General features: G+C 45.5%; 1 protein-coding gene across 2 annotated transcripts in view; it reads right to left on the bottom strand.

The window, feature by feature from the left end:
• LCMT1 (leucine carboxyl methyltransferase 1) overlaps positions 1-20,530 on the bottom strand; it is a 1,102,354-nt gene that overhangs the window by 259,984 nt on the left and 821,840 nt on the right. The window lies entirely within an intron of this gene.

Here is a 20,530-nt window from a genome sequence, read left to right as displayed (position 1 = left end):
TATAAAATTTTTATAGTGGTTTTAACACTTCCAATCTCTGAGTATTATTGACTCAGGTTAAACAGTCCCGACATGTTTCAGTTCCTCGTTGCGCTCAATGCATGAACCTTTTTCAGGGGAAGACACCTTTTTGTTTTTATTCTCCACCATGTAATCCAGGGCCACAAAAATACTCTTCAAATCGTACTCCTATAATTATTAAATACACAAAGACAAAAAACGGAGGGGTATCACTACACATCAACATCATCCAAATATGTAAGTCAGCTCCACACTACTAACTGAACTCCAGTCACATTGAAATATATACAATGTACTGGTAAGATTATAAATTAAATAAACAAAATAACCACTACCTACCTCATAAGTAGGATTTCTGTAATGTGGGTGTGCCAAAGTGCACCCGAATAACCTCAGACTCCTTTAATTAAGTCTGTAAATATTTTCTTGGTGGTTCTTAAGTAACCAGGAACCTGATCACTGCTGTAAAGGAACATAAAACAAACAGTGGTGTGAGAACACAACCACTACTCCCTCACTTCATCCCAATCTCATGTAAACACAGACACTCTGTTGTGCTTTGATAACCGTGCTGACAAAAATGCTCGCCTCTGTAGTGCACCCATATCATTCAATATGATTGCACCAGCCATATATCACCACTATCGTGCTGCTGGAACTACACCCTTCACCATGACAATGTCACTAATTCCAAAAAAAAAAATATATATATATATATATATTTGAAGAAAAAACCAATTCCCAGATCCTGGAACGAACCGGGAAAAAAGTCAGCGGAAATGCACTCCCAAGAACAGTAGAGAATGCCTGAGTGGCTCTCTACAAAGAGGTAAAAACACACCAATGTTGGTCCAGACTGACAATGCTTTATTCTTTATGTCAGCATGGTAAGGAAAAACAAACAGAAAACGACGCGTTTCACGGTACACAGACCGCTTGATCACGTTAGAAAGTGCAAACATAAACAAGGTGACTTTAAAAAGGGTACTTAGTCTCTATGATCTCTGTGTCAGATAAGGGACATTTCCCCTGTGGAAAATGTGTTATGTGTGCCACGACGAAAGAAACCAAACAGATTATGTTGAATCCAAATACTAAGTGGGTTCTGAATGAAATGACCAACTGCAACACTGAAAATGTTGTTTATTTAATCACGTGTCCTTGCGGATTACAGTATGTAGGTAAAACCAACAGGAAATGTCTCACCAGCATGATAGAACATCGCAGTTGCATAAAAAATCAAGTACTGTTAGCACCTATGGTCAAACATTTTGTACAGATGAAACATTCTCACGAGGATTTCAGTTGGGTGATTTTAAAGAAAATCTGTGGCAAAAATAAATCAGAAATAGATGGTAAACTCATCTTATTCGAACAAAAAATGATTTATAGGTGCCAAAGTCATATCATTGGTCTTAATGAAGAAATCGATTGGCCACATACACAGAGATAAAGGGACATTTGATGGATATACATTTCTGTGGAGATATAGTTGTATCTGATATGTCATTAATGAGAAATATGAAGAAATGTTAAGGTCTAAGTGCTATGAACAGAAATGATGTCTTGACAAAGGATATTGGTCCGAAATTTGAAAATATTATGTGATGGGTCGGATATGGTTCAGGTACTAAGAATGCTTTGTTTAATAAATCATCAGATGTTGTTTAGGGTGACTCTAATTGTCTACAAAAATTTGTATTTAGAACATGGGTTAATAATGGTCTCCTAGTTATGTTATATCCACAGGGTATTTCCAACCTCCTGGCGTATTTATGAGTTTCTCCAACATGGAATCCAGTGTCAATTACATTTGTGGTTACAATTCTGCTTGTCGTCGTGTGTGTATGCTAGTTGTTACATCTTTGTTTATGGCTTTTGCTTCTGACATGGCAGTCGTATCTAGTCGTGTTTAGTCGTAGCCAGTGAGGGTTCAGTATATGGCATGAAGAGTTCATGTCATCTTTGCGCCTCCATAATTAATATGTTTAAGTTTTTTCTTCTGAGTGGTAATTTTTTGCCCTTTGTAGCGCAGTTACTATCCTTATTCAATGTGGTAATAACTAGATTAGTGGCATTGCGGTGTCTTTGTAGTTTAGAGACATTGCATACTTACCTTGCTACAATGGAGTGTAATCCGCTTTCTATTTTTATGAAACAAAGAGTGTTAGTCCTTTGTTTATGTCATAGCAAAAGTGCACGTTAACTTTTTTTACACCACGCGAGCAGGATGCCGGCAGCCGAACCGCCGTACAGACTGGAATTGAGTTCTGGATTACCGGAGCTATATCGGGTGAAGTTCCGTTCGCATTCAAGGTAATAACTGCTTATTCTGAGTATATCGCATTGTAGACGGCACACGTATCACTTTTCAACACGAGCATTCATTTGGTTTTTTTCAAACAGCGGCTTATATTAAGTAAACTATATTGTAGAAGGCAGAGTACGTTATGGAAACACACGTGGTATTTTTCAGCAAGTGCATTGATCTGGTTTCCTCTGTTGTAGGATGTATACTTGGATAACCTACCAGCGATGAGGAAAATATAAAAAAACGTTGTTTATATCGGCATCTACGCAGGAGTATCGGCGTTGCAGAGGAGGTATATATATATATTTTTTTTTTGAATTAGTGACATTGTCATGGTGAAGGGTGAAGTTCCAGCAGCACGATAGTGGTGATATATGGCTGGTGCAATCATATTGAATGATATGGGTGCACTACAGAGACGAGCATTTTTGTCAGCACGGTTATCAAAGCACAACAGAGTGTCTGTGGTTACATGAGATTGGGATGAAGTGAGGGAGTAGTGGTTGTGTTCTCACACCACTGTTTGTTTTATGTTCCTTTACAGCAGTGATCAGGTTCCTGGTTACTTAAGAACCACCAAGAAAATATTTACAGACTTAATTAAAGGAGTCTGAGGTTATTCGGGTGCACTTTGGCACACCCACATTACAGAAATCCTACTTATGAGGTAGGTAGTGGTTATTTTGTTTATTTAATTTATAATCTTACCAGTACATTGTATATATTTCAATGTGACTGGAGTTCAGTTAGTAGTGTGGAGCTGACTTACATATTTGGATGATGTTGATGTGTAGTGATACCCCTCTGTTTTTTGTCTTTGTGTATTTAATAATTATAGGAGTACGATTTGAAGAGTATTTGTGTGGCCCTGGATTACATGGTGGAGAATAAAAACAAAAATATGTCTTCCCCTGAAGAAGGTTCATGCATTGAGCGCAACGAGGAACTGATACATGTCGGGACTGTTTAACCTGAGTCAATAATACTCAGAGATTGGAAGTGTTAAAACCACTATATAAATTTTATATGTTGATGTATTGTATTGTCATGTTATAGAAATGTATGTGTGTGAAACTAGTAATTTGTATTGTATATGTATCCACCTTGTGTTGTTGGGTCTATTTTAAGAATATTCTGTTTTTAGAGTTGGTTTTATAAAGGAAAAATTGGGTTGTGATTTAACCTATTAAAATAAACTGTTTTTGATATTGTGAAAAAAACAACTAGGTACTAAGTCTATTTTTTCAAGACTATTGGTACAAAGAGGGTATTTCCACATCATAAAATATGTATAGATCAGTATCTAGTGAAGGAATGTAATTTCTGTCTCCTTTATATGATAAAAATGTATGGTTATCCCCTGACCGTGAGAGAGGGATTATTAAATAAGGGGAACGATATGCCTTTGTTAAGGTAGTTATTCTTCATATATTCATCTTGCATATACTCAACCATGACCTCTAATACCTTTCTCTGCATTTCTGGTGTATACTGACTAAATGTATCATGCACTTCAATTGGGGAAATCATAGCATCTGAAATCCATCCAAGCGCATCTCGCGTACAAATTCTCATCTCTTCACTAACCGGTTTTAATGGCGGAAAAAATGGTTGCTGGACATATGACATGTGCGGTTTATCTCTTTTCATTATTTCTTTATGCAGTTGATCAAGCTCATGCTTAAACACAAATAATCGACCTACATGTTCCCGTACTTTCGACGCATTATCCCACAATTGAGAAAGAACAATCAAATCGCGCAACCCTTGCAGTGCCACTGTGTCGGTCAAATCACTCCATATTTTCACAAGATAATTCCCCATGCACTCCAAGAATACCTGCTGTTCACCATACCTCTATGATCAGATATGGAACTTTGCACAGCTGCCTCATCGCCATCTTCAATATATGTTTTTGCCCAAGTTTTCAGCTCCCCTTTCCTCTCTTTGCTAACCGTACTACGAGTCACTCTACTGCTTCCTTGTGCAGGCCCCATCTCTTTAGAAATGCCTATAATAGTGGCTAACTCATGCTCTGAAGGTGGCGGAGGAAATGGTGTCATGAGTACAGGGGGAGGAGATGGTGCAGAAGGAACAACAGTAATGGGAGGTACATATGGAGGAGGTGCAACTTGGTCAGTACTACTTTGAGGTTCATTTCTTCGTTCATTCAAGATTTTGTTTATTAACTCATCTGATGTATGCAAATCTGATTGCAGAGATGTATGCAAATCTTGTTGTGGATATATTTTCTGTACACCTAATTGGAAAGCCCTATCCATTCTCTTAAGGTCCTCGATCTGTTGATGCTGATCAAGCTCTAACGCTTTCTCTACATTCGTTTTATGTCTGCGCGCATGTTTCTCTCTACTTCTCAAATGGAGATTAGCTTCCTTCCTCCAGTCTCTTACGACGTCGAACGCCGCTGGTCTGGCCTTCTTGCGTAGCAATACTGATTCTAGGTGTTCTATATGTTCTAATTCAAAGCTCCCATTATTGGCCCACTAAGTCTTCTACATGCCTGGTTTGCTTATGCTAAATCGCATTAAACATTATTGCCCCTATACCGTATTTCACATACATTTCAAATGCCGGCGACCCTGCGGGTGGCGCGACCTGGCCAGGTTCCAAAGATTGTCTACCGCAGTTGATAAATCCCACTAGGCAGGAAGACAATTTCCCAGGCATAGTTAATCCTTACCCTTCTCTTTACCCTGGGCGTTTGATCTTGCAAGAGCAACACTCGATCAATATCAGGACGTTTTAAGAATCGGGGTACGACTCACCTGATCAATCAATTTGTCACCCAGGACACAATTCGTCTGTATACAGACGCAAACCAAGAATCGTCTTGACTGTGTGTCTGGCTCAATCTGCCTCATTTCAGGACCCTCGCCTCGATGCCCTCCGAGTGCTGCTCGTTGATCAGGATTCGGCTGTGTACAGATCTGCAAAGGAGTCTCTCATCACTTCTACAGGGGCGCCCCGAACACCTTTCGATCCCGGCTCGATGGCTTTGTCCTCGACTCGTTTTTGCCTTCTTCAAACTTAACCTATATGATGGAGCAAAAGGGGGAGGGTCCCTATTTGGGCACCATATTTGCTAGGCCATTAAGACCCCTCATATGGAAACTAAGGCACAATCACCATATGCTAGTGACACGACAGACACGAGGTTCGCTTTTCAAACAAGTCTGGCTTATTTCAAAGTATTCTCAGTCGGCCGACTGGGGTCTAATGTCTGGCAATGTGTGTACCCAGACCTCATGAGACGCAAGAGTGCGAACAACGCTCAAGCAACAATATATATATATAACATGTAATCTTTGAAGGCAATTCAGACTGCCCATAATATATCTTTTAGGCTAGGGTTCGGTGATTGACAATCATGACAATTATGACACGTTATGACAAGTCTCTATTCAGTCTAAATATACTTATTCTAGCAACAGTAGAAGAGACAGTTTCTTGTTATGGGGAACATAGAGCTCTTAGTTCAGCAAGGATATCATGTTCGTGGGAGAGAAACATTCCTTTGCACGTTATCTATGTGCTTCTATTCATGAACTAAGGGTCAGACAGTCCTTAGGCAGAAAATACCAGTCTCTGCGAAGGAGTACCGCTAGAAAGAATATAATTCATGCTTTAACTGCCTATTGCTACAGAGTTTGCAAGAGGCCGGCACCTGGACCGCTGATTAGATGCAGTTTCTGCTTGCCTCCAAGGACTTCATGAGGGAGGAAAACAATTTATTTCTGTACCGTTTGACATTCCTGTCTGTGTTCATCTTGTAGCATGCAGGCCGTGGCCTCGCACCGTGTATGAGCTAGAAGCATACAATACATTTTGCAAAGCATTTTTACAGAAAAGAAAAAAGCAAAATGGCGGATATTACACAAAATGGACGCCCTTTGGTTACATTGACGATTCTGTGTTTGCGATGTTTGTCACATGATGCGATTGGTTTCTGGCCAATATAATATACATACTATAGGGTAGTTTCTGGACTAACACCTCCTCCCCCTAAAGCTCAACCACCCTCTTTTCACTTTGATCAGCCTTCTTTTTTAGTTACCTTGTCTACACCCCTTCACACACGCACAACGCAGGTCCACTATCACTCCGAAAACAATCTCCCACTCCCTCTTTCCTCCTGCTGGTCTCTTGGTTGTCCTCCATGCTCTTCCTGGTGTGGAAGTCACTAAGCAGCATTGGAGGGTTTCTGATGTGGTTGATGCCTGTCTCAGGTTTTCTTAGGTTCTCTTGTGCTCTCACTCCTCCTCCTGCTACTGCTCAACTCCCCTCCTTTCACTTTGCCCAGCCTTCTTTTATAGTTACCTTGTCTACTCCCCTTCACACACACACAACGCAGGTCCACTATCACTCCAAAAACAATCAGCCACTCCCTCTTTCCTCCTGCTGGTCTCTTGGTTGTCCTCCATCTATGCCATTGACCTCAACCGGTAAACCAATTACTTACTATCTTCATTTAAACATCCCTCCATTCCTAGGGATTCATCCTCTTTCCCTATCCAATCTGAGGTGCTCTCTCCACCCTGGGATGTGTATGTGCATATGCATGGGGAAGCTTTGAAACAGCGCTTATTCCCCAATTACTGGTTCCGCTAGTGCTTGCCGCATAATGGCAGCATAGCAAGTTCAATTCAACAGCTCGTTTTTCGTGAACCCTTCTCTGTGACAGTGTTGGTAATCCTTGGGAAATGTCCCTAGTGATTTAGTGGACTTTGTTGTATGCACAGACTCCCACCAGCGTTTCCTGCAGGGACTGGTCCTCTGTGATTACCGCGTATGCTTGTGGCTGTCTCCCCTGGCCCTCTCTCTCCTTCTCATTCTCCTGACAGCTCTGCGCTGGCTCTTCCTGGCGTGGAAGTCAATGAGCAGCGCTGGAGGGTTTCTGATGTGCGTGATGCCAGTCTCAGGTTTTCTTAGGTTCTCTTGTGCTAGTCAGGCTGACAATCTGGCATGACTTTAGATCTGCAACAGTAAGAAAATTACTGGCAAGCATCTTTGTCAAGAGGCATGGTATGAGATATGAGTCTGTATGCAATCCTTCTGGAACAAGGAGGGGGTGGGCAGGAAAAGGGAACCTCTCTGCTGCCTCCATCCACCGCAGGGGTAGGGCTGCCTCTGGAGAGCTTGCTCCCTACTAGGCCTCCCACCCCCGGCTGACAAGGCTGGATACTAACCTTGTTACAAGGACCAGAAGAAGGATGTTCAGAGCAAGGAAATAGAAGAAATTAAAGACTCCTTCTCTGTTTAAAACCAGACTATGGGCCTCATTACAAGTGTTCCGGACCAGAATAAATGCCATTAATTCCGACTCTGGCATGGTTTCCAGACCAGTAAACTTCAAGTTCGCCGGTGGGGGCCACCGATCTCCTGGCAGGTCTGACCTGCTGGTACATCAGGCTCCTACCGGCAAATAAATGCCTTAATACACTGCAACGGTAAAACCGGTGCTGGTGAGTCAGGCAATCCCCATCTCATGGAGTCATATTGGACTCCATGGAAATGGGAATTTAGCAGCTCTTCACCGCCCGTAATATCCAGGAAATTCCGGGCGGCAGAGACGGTAAGGGCAATTTGCTGTTATCTCGCCGGTAATAAAGGAAAACTCATAATGAGGACGTATGACTCAGGCTACATAGGATTGATCCGCATGGATAGGTGATACAGGAAGTTGCACACCTTGAAACTCTGTAGTAAGGATGCCAAGAAGGTGAATTGCACATGCTGGGGTAGGTATGAGAATTGAGCATTATTAGTTGCTTTCATTGATCTTGGGGAGCCGAAGAAGGGTGGAAGAGGGTGATCCTTTTACAAGCATACAATTGTATTATTTATATTTCTGCAGGGACAGGAGGTTTTATGAAGTGGGTTTATTCTTTGTGGCCCAGATATACCTAGGCATCTCCACAGGAAGGTTGGATTGCTTATGAGAGACTAATGTTGAAAAATGTTGGCTGTGTTGAGGATGTTGCTTGACACTATGATAAGTGAGTTGACTGGAATTTCAGCAATTGGACAGATGTTGGTGGTACTTGAGGTCATGTGCATGGTGTGCTGATTAGAAGGGATGATGGGAGAGATTTTGGAGGCTAACGAGAAATTGATCTTATCAGCTTGGTCTGCAGTACTGTGCAGACATAGGAATCATAATCTCGATAATGGATGACCATAGTGGTAACGTAAAGAAGGCAACACTGAATGTGAAGGTATAAGAGGTCACTGATGTTGATGGCATTCAAGAGGAACAACCTTCCAGTACTGTTTGCCTAAGAAAAGCATTTCCGACAAAGAGTTGCGCTACAAATGTATCTGGGCCAGGGTGGGGCAAATCATTTGGCTGTCCAGCACTACTAAAAGACATGGAGTGGGTGTATCATTATGCAGGCTTACAAGTATTGCCTGCTTTTGATCAACTGGATGACAGGCACTTTACTTGTGACAGCAGCGGACGTACATTTAAGGAAGATTTGGAATAAGTATTTCCCGGTAGATGAGTGGAAGAAATTAAATTCCCACTTCTGGGGTTTCAATTTTTACTCGCCTTACCATCACACGTATAGGATGATAAATAACCTACTCATGGAAATGGGCAGGTCACACATGCTGTTGTGACAAAGTACCCTGCCTGGCTCTGGGGACCACAAAGGGGTTGGCTCAGAGGGCTGGGTGTGACAAAATGACTATTGATCTGCAAGAGTGCAAGGATGAGTAGTGGCTAAAGAGTCTACTCATCTGCATACTTTTACTGACCCCAGTCATAAAGGTGAAACAGGCATAGCACGACAAGTATACCTCTTCTTCGCTTTCAGTAATCTGGGCCAGGGGTAGGCTATGCTCTTCAAGAGGGGTGTGAAGAGGCACAAAATCAACAATATAGAGTGGTACAAAAATAAAATCACATCCTACCAAGTTTCTATGAAAATAGGATTTTTAATTAAACCAACAAAATTGCACCCAACTAATAAAAACACAACAGGCCAACCCATTTAAGAGAAAAAAACAGAAAAGGCTGGCTGTTAGCGATCCTCTGCACACCGATCCACTGCACACCAGAACACTGCTCACATTTCCCCAATACCTTGATCGGGTTCCCACACGACTCCCTCCAGGGTTCGAGGCTCATGTGATTCGGTTTACCAAAAGGACCGAAAGCTCCGTACCAGGTACGATTTACGGGCTCGATTGCAGCCCTTCTTGCACTGGCAGTTGCCATGGAGAACATACAGCAGAAGGGGCGGCGGAACACCTCCACGCCGATCGTTCACTTGTTCACGTGATTCAGAGCTGCGTTTCCCACGTGACCTTGGTGGACGTCACATGACCCCGAAACGCACAGTATATAAGGCTTCATGCACGGAACACTCATTGCTTCTCAGCTTTCTTCAGACCCTGTTTGGCGCTACGTTTTGGATAATACTACTGGTTTACCTTGATCTTGGAACTCTCACTTGGACTCCTTCGGATTATCCTTTTGTACCTTTGCTTGGAATTGCTTACCTGTTGCTGGATTTCTGACACGACCCTCACTTGTCTTTGGATCATCCCTTGGTACTTTGTTGAACTTCTATGTCATTTCCTTTCTGGGATTCAAGTTACGCCTTCAGCTCTACAGGTGGCCTATCCTGTATCCACGCTTGACTGCGGTCCTCTCGTTTTAGGGACCGCTTCATCTGAGTCTCGAACCTCCCTCCTAGGTTTCCTGGGTTTTCCAAACACCGGATAGGTAAGACTATTCAGATCCTTTGGTTATTGTGATATATATTGTGATTGCCTGGTACTTAACCTCGTTCTTTTGCAGCAGCATCGGTGTTCCAGAGGTTCCGTGGATCCGGGAAGTAACATCTCCCACCTGTGGCCCCAAAGGTCGCACAGCGGGTTTCTTTTGGTTCCCCTGTGCGTCACTTGGGGACGGAGTTCTCAACGGCCTACACGACACTCAAGTCAGAACAGACTGAGAAGCCGTACAGTCGTGTTAGATAATGCAGGGGTCCACGGAAGAACCCATAGCTGCTTTAGTTGAGGCAATTACAGTATTAAGGGCAGATATGGCTGCCGCTAATACGGTGATTCACCAAAGGCTAGATTCCATACAGAGTGTTCAGCATTCCATTCCTGCAGATTCTGAATTCGGGGATGCTACCACTTCAACCACACCTCCTCCGTTGGCAAGTACCCCAGCTCCAACTCCGGTGGTCCTCCCAACCCCTTCCCCTTTGGCCGCTCCTGAACGTTATCAAGGTGACCCCAAGAAGTTCAGAACTTTCATCTATCAGTGCAAGTTACATTTCCTGTGTAGACCTCTGGCCTTTCCTAATTCCACTGCTAAAGCGGCCTTTGCCTTTTCCCACCTGGCCGGGACAGCCGCCGCTTGGGCTAACCCTTTACTGGAGAACAATAGCCCGGTTCTCTATGATTTTGATTTGTTAGTTCTAGAGATGTCTCGAGTCTTCGATACCCGACACAAGGCACAGTCTAGGGATTTGGAGTTGTTAGAACTAACCCAGGGTAGAGGGACCTTGATAGATTACATTTCCCGTTTCAACCAATTGGTCGCCAAGACATCATGGCCAGAAAGCAAGCGGGCGGTCATATTCTATAGGGGGTTGAATAACGCTATGAAAGATGCATTAGCAGTGATTCCTTCCATGCCCACTCAGTATCAGGAACTAGTGGATCTTGCCCTGCAGGTAGATGCACGTCGATCAGAGCGCAGGGCTGAGTTGGGTCTTTCTTCCCATCCTACACTTGTTAGTACCCCTGCTTCTAGCACTGAGGAACCTATGCAAGTGGGAGGTCTACGTAGTCCTATCACGACATCCGAGAGAGAACGTAGGAGGGTGGATAATGCATGCTTCTATTGTGGCACCACGGGACATTATGTGAAGGAATGCCCTCGACGTCCCAAGAAGTCTCAGGTTTTTCGGACAGCTCGACCTTAGATCCGGAGACCAGGTCGAGTTTCCAGTCTTCATCTCCGGGTACCACTCTTGCTTTTGCTCGTGTCCAACCCATCTCTGTACAGGCCACTCTTTGCCCCTCTACGGGTATCTCTCATGCAGTCACGATCATCATTGACTCTGGTGCCACTGGGAACTACATAGACATTGCTTTAGCCCATTCTCTCAATCTACCTTTAGTGGTAAAAACCTGACCTGAACCAGTTCAGGCCGTAGATGGCACTGCACTAGTCTCTGGTCCCGTTAGACACCAAACTGCTCCTCTGTTATTGACCATACAAGATATTCACACAGAGACGCTAAGTTTTGACTTGATCACCACACCTCAATTCGGTATCATATTAGGAATACCATGGTTACGTGAACACAATCCTCTGATTAATTGGCAAACAGGCACGGTGCTCTTTGAGTCTGATATCTGTCAGAACTACTGTCTCCCAACCCATCAAGTAACAGATACTCCTTCACGGGCCTTGGGAGCTCTTGCTCAACTAACGCTGAATGATGATGGATCAGACGTTGTGAATTCCCACACCGTCGGAGGGGTAGTTACCGGGATTCCATCTGAGTATAAAGCATTCGAATCAGTTTTCGATCGCGGTTCTTCCGAGGTGCTTCCTCCACACAGACCATATGACTGCCCGATTGAACTAATCCCGGATTCTACCATTCCTTCGGGCAGGATTTATTCTCGGTCTCCCTTGGAAGAACAAGCATTGAAACAGTATGTACAGAACGCCCTACGACTAGGACATATCTGCCCTTCTACTTCACCAGCTGCAAGTCCCATTTTCTTTGTACCTAAGAAAGAAGGGGACTTTCGTCCCTGTGTGGATTACCGGCGTCTTAACGCCATCACGAAAAAGGATAGGTATCCAATTCCTTTGATCACACCTCTTCTGGACCACTTATCCCATGCCTCTGTTTTCACCAAGATGGATCTTCGCGGCGCATATAATCTAGTGCGCGTTCGCGAGGGCGATGAGTGGAAAACTGCCTTTTGCACCCGTTACGGCTTGTATGAATATCTAGTCATGCCCTTCGGTCTATGCAACGCCCCGGCAACATTCCAGCGTTTTATGAATGACATATTCAGGGACATTCTGGACGTATACATGGTTGTTTATTTGGACGACATCTTGATCTTTTCACGCAATCTTGATGACCATGTAAAGCATGTCCGGGAGGTCTTATCCCGTCTGAGGGAACATTCCCTATTTGCCAAACCCGAGAAATGTCAATTCCATAAAACATCTGTTGAGTTTCTGGGCTTCCACATTACCCCTGGGGCACTATCCATGAACGAATCCAAGGTTAAGGCAGTCCTAGATTGGCCAGTCCCTCAGACACTCAAGGCCTTGCAGGCCTTTTTGGGTTTCGCCAATTTTTACAGGCGCTTTATTTCATCCTTTTCCACAATTGTGGCCCCACTTACGGCCCTGACCAGCCCTCAGGTACCCTATCGGTGGCAAAAGGAACATCAGGAATCTTTTGAGGCTTTGAAAACCGCTTTCACCACCGCACCGATTCTCCAGCACCCCAATCCCGATCTTCCATTCATAGTTCAAGCGGATGCCTCTTCTTTTGCCCTTGGTGCGGTGTTGTCTCAAACATGTCCTACGACAGGCAAGTTACACCCGGTGGCATACCACTCTCGCAAGTTTTCCAATACTGAGACCCATTATACTGTAACAGAGAAGGAACTTCTGGCTGTCATGGACGCCTTTCGTGTCTGGCGCCATCACCTCTTGGGGGCTAAGCATCCAATCACTGTATATTCAGATCATCGGAATCTACAGGATCTGGCCTCCTTAAAGTGCATCAATAGGAGACAGGTCCGGTGGCATCTTTTCTTTTCCGCCTTTGATTTTCACATTACTCATCGTCCTGGAAACACTCATGGAAAAGCGGACGCCCTGTCACGCTCTCCGGGTGGAGTCGAGTTGCCAACCTTCCCTGATACTGTTCTTGGTAAGGGTCATGTGATTTGTCTTTGCACTCTGTCACTGTTGGATTCTGTGCGAGCATGGACGAGCAATCATTCTGACCAACTACGGGATTGGGATCCCGTATATTGTGATGGTTTGCCTTTCGTGCATGAACGTCTGTTCCTTCCCACGCCTGACACCCGTAACCTGGCCCTTGAATACTCTCATGATGCTCCCTTTAATGCCCATCCCGGCCAGGAGCGCACTATGGATCTCCTAAAGCGCTGGTGCTGGTGGCCCTCTATAAAGCGCGACGTGGAGTGCTATGTCAACTCTTGCGCTGTTTGCGCTCAGGCCAAACATCGAAGAGGTCGTCCAGTTGGCCTGCTGCTCCCGCTTCCGGTTCCTCCAAGACCTTGGCATACACTGACGATGGATTTCGTGACCGATCTTCCAAAGGTACGGGGTTTTGACACCATCTGGGTGGTGGTAGACACATTTACAAAAATGGCTCGCTTTGTTCCTTGTAAGGGGTTTCCTTTGGCCCCAGTTTTGGCAGAGTTGTTTTTTGAATCTGTCTTCATGTTGTTTGGGCTTCCGTCTGTCATTATTTCCGATCGTGGGTCACAGTTCACCTCTCGTTTTTGGAGATCTTTGACTAAACTACTTGGCATCGATACCAGGTATTCTTCGGCCTATCACCCTGAGAATGATGGGCAGACTGAAAGGACGAGTCAATCTATGGAGCAGTATCTTCGGTGTCTTATCTTGCAGCAGCAGGCCTCCTGGTTGAGTGCCTTACGGCTTGCCGAGTTCGCATACAATAACGCGGCTCACTCTGCTACAGGTTTTTCTCCTTTCTACGCCCTCTATGGTCAACACCCCAAGGTCTTGCCTGTCCCTGACGCCTCTGTCTCTTTGAATCATGCGGCCACGGCTTGTCTTAGGGATCTGTCTGCTGTTCATGCTAGTACTTTGGTCCATCTTAGTGAAGCAAAGGCCTCTATGAAGTCCCGTGTTGACGGCAAGCGTCTGGCTGCTCCTCCTCTTGTGGTGGGTTCTAGGATGTGGTCGTCTTCCCGTCACCTTCGCCTGGTGGGTTGTCGGAAACTGCTGCCTCGTTTCGTTGGCCCGTATGTGATCTCTCAGGTTGTGAATCCAGTGGCTTTTCGTCTGGTTCTCCCGAGTTCTTGGCGAATCCATCCTGTTTTTCATGTCTCTCTCGCCTTGTCCTGATTCTTCCCGCCTTCGGGCCCCAGCAGCCCCGGTGTCCTTGGCCTCCCCGGATGTTTTTGAAGTGTCAGCCATTTTGGGTTCCCGTTGGTTTAGGGGTAGGCTCCAGTATTTAGTGGATTGGAAGGGTTATGGACCGGAGGAGCGTTCTTGGGTTTCCGCTTTGGATCTTGACGCTCCTCGGTTGGTAGCCCGGTTCCATAAGGATCACCGGTCCTGCCCACGGGGTCGTGGGCCGTTGGGGGGGGGGCTATGTTAGGCGATCCTCTGCACACCGATCCACTGCACACCAGAACACTGCTCACATTTCCCCAACACCTTCATCGGGTTCCCACACGACTCCCTCCAGGGTTCGAGGCTCATGTGATTCGGTTTACCCAAAGGACCGAAAGCTCCGTACCTGGTACGATTTACGGGCTCGATTGCAGCCCTTCTTGCACTGGCAGTTGCCATGGAGAACATACAGCAGAAGGGGCGGCGGAACACCTCCACGTCGATCGTTCACTTGTTCACGTGATTCAGAGCGGCGTTTCCCACGTGACCTTGGTGGACGTCACATGACCCTGAAACGTACAGTATATAAGGCTTGATGCACGGAACACTCATTGCTTCTCAGCTGTCTTCAGACCCTGTTTGGCGCTACGTTTTGGATAATACTACTGGTTTACCTTGATCTTGGAACTCTCACTTGGACTCCTTCGGATTATCCTTTTGTACCTTTGCTTGGAATTGCTTACCTGTTGCTGGATTTCTGACACGACCCTCACTTGTCTTTGGATCATCCCTTGGTACTTTGTTGAACTTCTACGCCATTTCCTTTATTTCCTTTCTGGGATTCAAGTTACGCCTTCAGCTCTACAGGTGGCCTATCCTGTATCTATGCTTGACTGCGGTCCTCTCGTTTTAGGGACCGCTTCATCTGAGTCTCGAACCTCCCTCCTAGGTTTCCTGGGTTTTCCAAACACCGGATAGGTAAGACTATTCAGATCCTTTGGTTATTGTGATATATATTGTGATTGCCTGGTACTTAACCTCGTTCTTTTGCAGCAGCATCGGTGCTCCAGAGGTTCCGTGGATCCGGGAAGTAACATCTCCCACCTGTGGCCCCAAAGGTCACACAGCGGGTTTCTTTTGGTTCCCCTGTGCGTCACTTGGGGACGGAGGTCTCAACGGTCTACACGACACTCAAGTCAGAACACTGGCTTTAAAATAAACGGGCTGTTTGGGTTTGTAGATATGGGTGCTCAGGCAAAGAATTCAGTCAAGGGGCATCATTACAAGTTTGGCAGTGCAGGGAAAAAAGTGTCAGTAATTCCGTTAACTCCACTTTTCCCTCACTGCCAAATTATAATTTTGGCAGATTTACCGCCGGCTGAATTACATTGCGATAAATCAGCTAATTTTCAGGGTTAAAGTGGCAGATTCATCTGCATCTTGTGGCTAGAGGTAAATCCTCCACTTTGCCGTCCACAATTGGTGGATTTATCTTGCAGTAATTCCACCAGCGGTAAATCTAACAAAAATCCCTTTTGAGTCGAATGAACTCCAAAAATGGTGAATTACCACCACTTGTAATCCCATGGTAACTCCACGGGACCAAACGGTGGTAATGGATTATGGCACTATTTTGGCAGATTTATGCTGGATTGCCGCCAAAACTCTGTTGGGAAGCGGGGCGATCGCCCCCGGCTCCCAAGAGGTTCAGGGTAAGGTAGAGGCCTTGAAGTGTGTTGTAGATGCTTGGGGAGACTATAGCGGAGGGGCGGGAGTGTCGCCAAAAGCTGCATCTTGGGTGATTTAGTGCGTGTGCCGGTATAGGGTGTATTGGGAGTGAAACACCAACCTAAAAATAGCAGCTATTTTGAAATCGAGACCTAAAGCTGCATTGCAGCCAGGGCAGTAAGCCTAGGCCACGAACGTGGAAATAAGCATGTGCATGCAGGAATAGGTTGTAACATGGGCAGCGGTGAGAAAGGCCAGAGTCGCAGGGATTCATAAACCTTCCATTGTCTCATACTGCCAGCATTCGCATCCCAGGAGGAATGTGCCCTGCAAGGCCATGAGGGGGCTGAGAGCTCCCTGCAAAACGTTATCCCACGAGAAGGAAGGAACGAGCCTCCGACCTTTCCCAGTCCCACCATTCTAATATAGTGCTCAGATGCCCCTGCCCCAAGACCCCAGCATTCCAAGGTATCAGCCAGCTCCAGACCACCGACCATAAAACTGTTAGATCGACAATCAATCAGAAAACCAGAACAGCTGCTCCCACCTCTAAGTCATGTGATTTGTGCTGTGCGGTGCCGGGAGGAGCAAAGCAACACACCTAAAAACCAGGGTGGAAAGCTTTGGAAGGGTGCCAATGCGTCTGAGATCGAGCTGGGGTTTGTAAGTTATAGTGACCGCAAAAGTATCCTCCGCGTCCATGTCTGCAGAACCAGGTGCACATGATATATGATATGATCTGATCTTATCTGATATGGCATTTATAACGCGCCTATACACAAGTTTTACAAGGCGTGAAGAAGCAAGGGAGGGGAAACAGAGGGAAGACAGAGACAACAATCCTACTAGGCCAGGTGAGATTGAGATTGCACAAGTGCAGGGGAGGGGGGAGGAGAAAAGTGCAGGGAGAAGGAGAGGGGGCAGTGCAGTACATAGGATAACAGTAAAATAAATAAAGACAAAAAATAAGAAGTGTGGTCAGCTGGTGGCAAGTGCAAGGGTAAGTGCAGACATCTGGTGTCAAGTGCTAGTAGGGGCTGTAGGGATACAGAACCAGTCCCCGAGTAAAAGGATTGCCAGGTGGGCAGTGCAGGTGTGCAACTGGCGGGGAGGGGGCCTGCGCCTGTGATCAGAGGGTAGCCAGGTAACCAGTGCAGATTCAGATTCAGCCAGGAGATCAGCAGGGGAGAGGAGAGAAAGCAGAAGCAAAGAGGAAGGTCTTGAGGTGCTTCCGGAACCGGAGATGGTTCTCCTCAAGTTTCAGAGAGGCAGGGAGGCTGTTCCAGAGGGAGGCCCCGGCAGAAGAAAGAGATCTACCACCAACTCGCTGCCTGGAGAAGTGACTAACCCTGAGGGAGTTGGAGGCAGGTGAGCGAAGAGCTTGAGAAGGAAGATATTTAGGAAGAGAGAGTTGAAGGTATTGAGGTCCCAGGCCTTAGAAGGCCTTGCTGACAATACAGAGGGCTTTGAACTTAATACTAGCTGCCACTGGCAGCCAGTGCAGAGATTTCAGTCCTTGAGAGATATGATCCCTGGGCTTGAGGCCAAGGACAAGTCTTGCAGTCCTGTTTTGGATGAGTTGCAAAGGGCGGAGACTAGAGGCAGGCAGATTTAGAAAGAGGCTATTGCAGTAGTCCAGTCTAGAGAGAACCTGAGCTCTGGAGACCGTTAGCTTCTGGGGGAAGGAGAGGAAAGGAAGAATACCTCAGAGGAGCTGCATCTGGTAATGATAATTCTTAGAGACGTCAGAGATGTGAGGAGAGAAGGAAAGTGTGGAGTCAAAGATGACCCAAAGGTTTTTAGCCTCACAGGTGGCAGCAGGATGCTGGCCAAGAGAGGCTGGCCAGAGAGTGACAGGAAAGGAGGGAGCAGGTGTGCCGATGAGGAGAATCTCAGTTTTACTGGCATTAAGGCAGAGATCATTGGCGGCCCACCACTCCTGGATGGCAGACAGTCAGAAATGAGAGATGGAGAAGAGGTGGCAGAAGGGAGCCTGAAAATGAGTTGAGTGTCATCTGCATAGCACTTAAAGTTGGGGCAGAGAGCGGCAATGCAGTGGGCAAGAAGTGCCAGGTATTGGTTGAACAGCCAGGGAGAGAGGTTAGACCCCTGGCGAACACCACAGGTAGAGATAGAGATAGAGAAGAGGAAGGACCCAAGTTGGACCTGGGAGGGTCAATCAGAGAGGAAGGAGGTCAGCCAAGCCAGGGCCTGATCGGTGATACCCAGGTTGACACAGAGATGGTTGAGCAGGATGGCATGGTTGACCGTGTCAAAGGCAGAAGAAAGATCAGGTAAGATGAGGACACAGGGGGTAACATTAGGTTAGAGAATGCATTGTTTTCTTGTTCCTAATTGGCAAATAAATGTAGCTTTGCACCCGATGATGTACCAGAAGGAGCCCACGTGGAAGAAGATGGACAGAAGGGGCTGGGACCAATGGCTAGCATCCCTTATGGAGCAGGTAGCCTATGTACAGGGTCAAACCAACCAGCCATTTGTATTTGTAAGCTATGTACTCATGTCACTGATGCCGCCGTGTGCCCTTTTAACGTGTTGCTTGCCTTGATTTTGCCAAAGCGCTCCGTGGCAGTAGAGTTCTTTGCTGGCAGGTCTTTATCTTTTGTGAAAATAAAACGTGTTCTGCTTGCAAAAGGTGTGCCAGGCCTTTTTCCCTAGTGGGTTATATTTTTTCTAGTGTGATCGTTGAGGGGTTTCTCTACATTTTTGGTGACCCTGACGTGAACCCAAGATGGAGGCTTCCGCGCCGCATCTCTGTAGGGGCCGCGCACACCTGCAGTGACCAGTCACAAGCGTGCAACCTATAGTGGTGTACAGGAGCCAATTTTTCACAGAATTCCTGCCTGCTCCTTGGAGCGGGGTGCGGTTATAGGAAGGTGCAGCCCATTATTGGGAACTTGTAATGGAGGAGCTCGGGTGAACACGCAGATATAAGTACACCTCTTGCGAGCAACAACAAAGGAGGGCAAGAGTGAATGGGGAGATGTGATATGATTGAGTGAAAAGAAAGTGCAAAAGACCATGTGGCGGGTTTTGTATTTTTTCATATTGTTATTGTTGTAAGGATAACAAGGAGAAAAACAGGAGTGTGGGATCCTTTCCGAGCTAGGGGAGAAGGTGGCGCAAAATATTTTATTGTGATAAGGAGATACAAAAGTAGGAGCTTCATATTTTTAGAGAGCTCCGATTCCTGTGTCCAAAATACTTCAGGTAGAGGAAAGAGGCGAAGTAGTGGTTATTTTGCCTTATTATTTTAGTTGGTTGTTTTACTATATTAAAATATGATCGTGTATTAGGTGGAGGCAGAGGGGGGCCCATGGAAGTAGTGTGGGTGTTGGGTGTGAGGAGTAAGAGAGTGTGCGCGGGAGTGGGAGGGTGGACAGGGGGCGACTGGAAAGAAGGAACAGAGGACTGGTAGGGATATCTACGACAAAATTGTGCGTGGTATATAACTTAAGAGTCTTGGAGCATAACGATCATCAATATAGGGGTAATGTCTCTGTTGGAGTATATGTGCAGTAGTACCAACAGGTAGGTTTGCCCCATTAACCACCTTAAACACTGGGGCTAATAATCATAGTTATCTCATAAAAGTGTCTGTAAGGTGGGCAATAAATGCACGACAACAATATATAAAAATATTTCCTTTACTGTTTTCTCTCCTAAAATAGGCAATTCCGCGGGCAATCAACTTCAAAAGCATGCATACAATTGTGTACAAACAGTTATATTCCACATTGCAAAAAACAATTTAGAAAATAATGACAATGACAAATGCTCGCTTTATACACTGAAGGAGGTAGCACTGGCCAAAAGAAACGAAAACAATGTGCACCTATACATAAGTTCTGATTTTTGATTTAACCAGACAGTGGATAACAAGTTCTTCAGCAAAAACGGATCAATATGCCATTGTTGATCCAATACTTGTGTTACAAAAGCATTTTATGTTTATCCATCTGAATATCAACAGTCTACTAGAAGAGACAACTTAATGTTTGTCTTCTTGAAATGAGCTCTTGCAAGGTCCTAATTGATTTTGGCCCTGCTCTAGTTTCAACCAAATCCCCACATGGGCTGGTTTTCATCAGGACTGAAAACAATGATTTTCCATGTTAGTACAAGAATGATATTCTTGACCCAGAACGTTTTCCAAAAGTCCTGCAAATGAAACAACACACAATGAAATCAATGTGTGAGGGGAATAGTAATTAACTAAAACCACACATTTGATTGCATCCACTGCAAACTGCTTGCGGGATACTCTATCTTATAAGGCTGCTTCAGTAAGGAAATCACACCCAGTG

This window comes from Ambystoma mexicanum, chromosome 2q (assembly GCF_040938575.1).
Source record: "Ambystoma mexicanum isolate Mex_15411 chromosome 2q, UKY_AmexF1_1, whole genome shotgun sequence".
Classification (NCBI taxonomy): domain Eukaryota; kingdom Metazoa; phylum Chordata; class Amphibia; order Caudata; family Ambystomatidae; genus Ambystoma; species Ambystoma mexicanum.
Note: the sequence above shows the minus strand (reverse complement) of the source record. Positions and strands in the feature narration are given on the sequence as shown.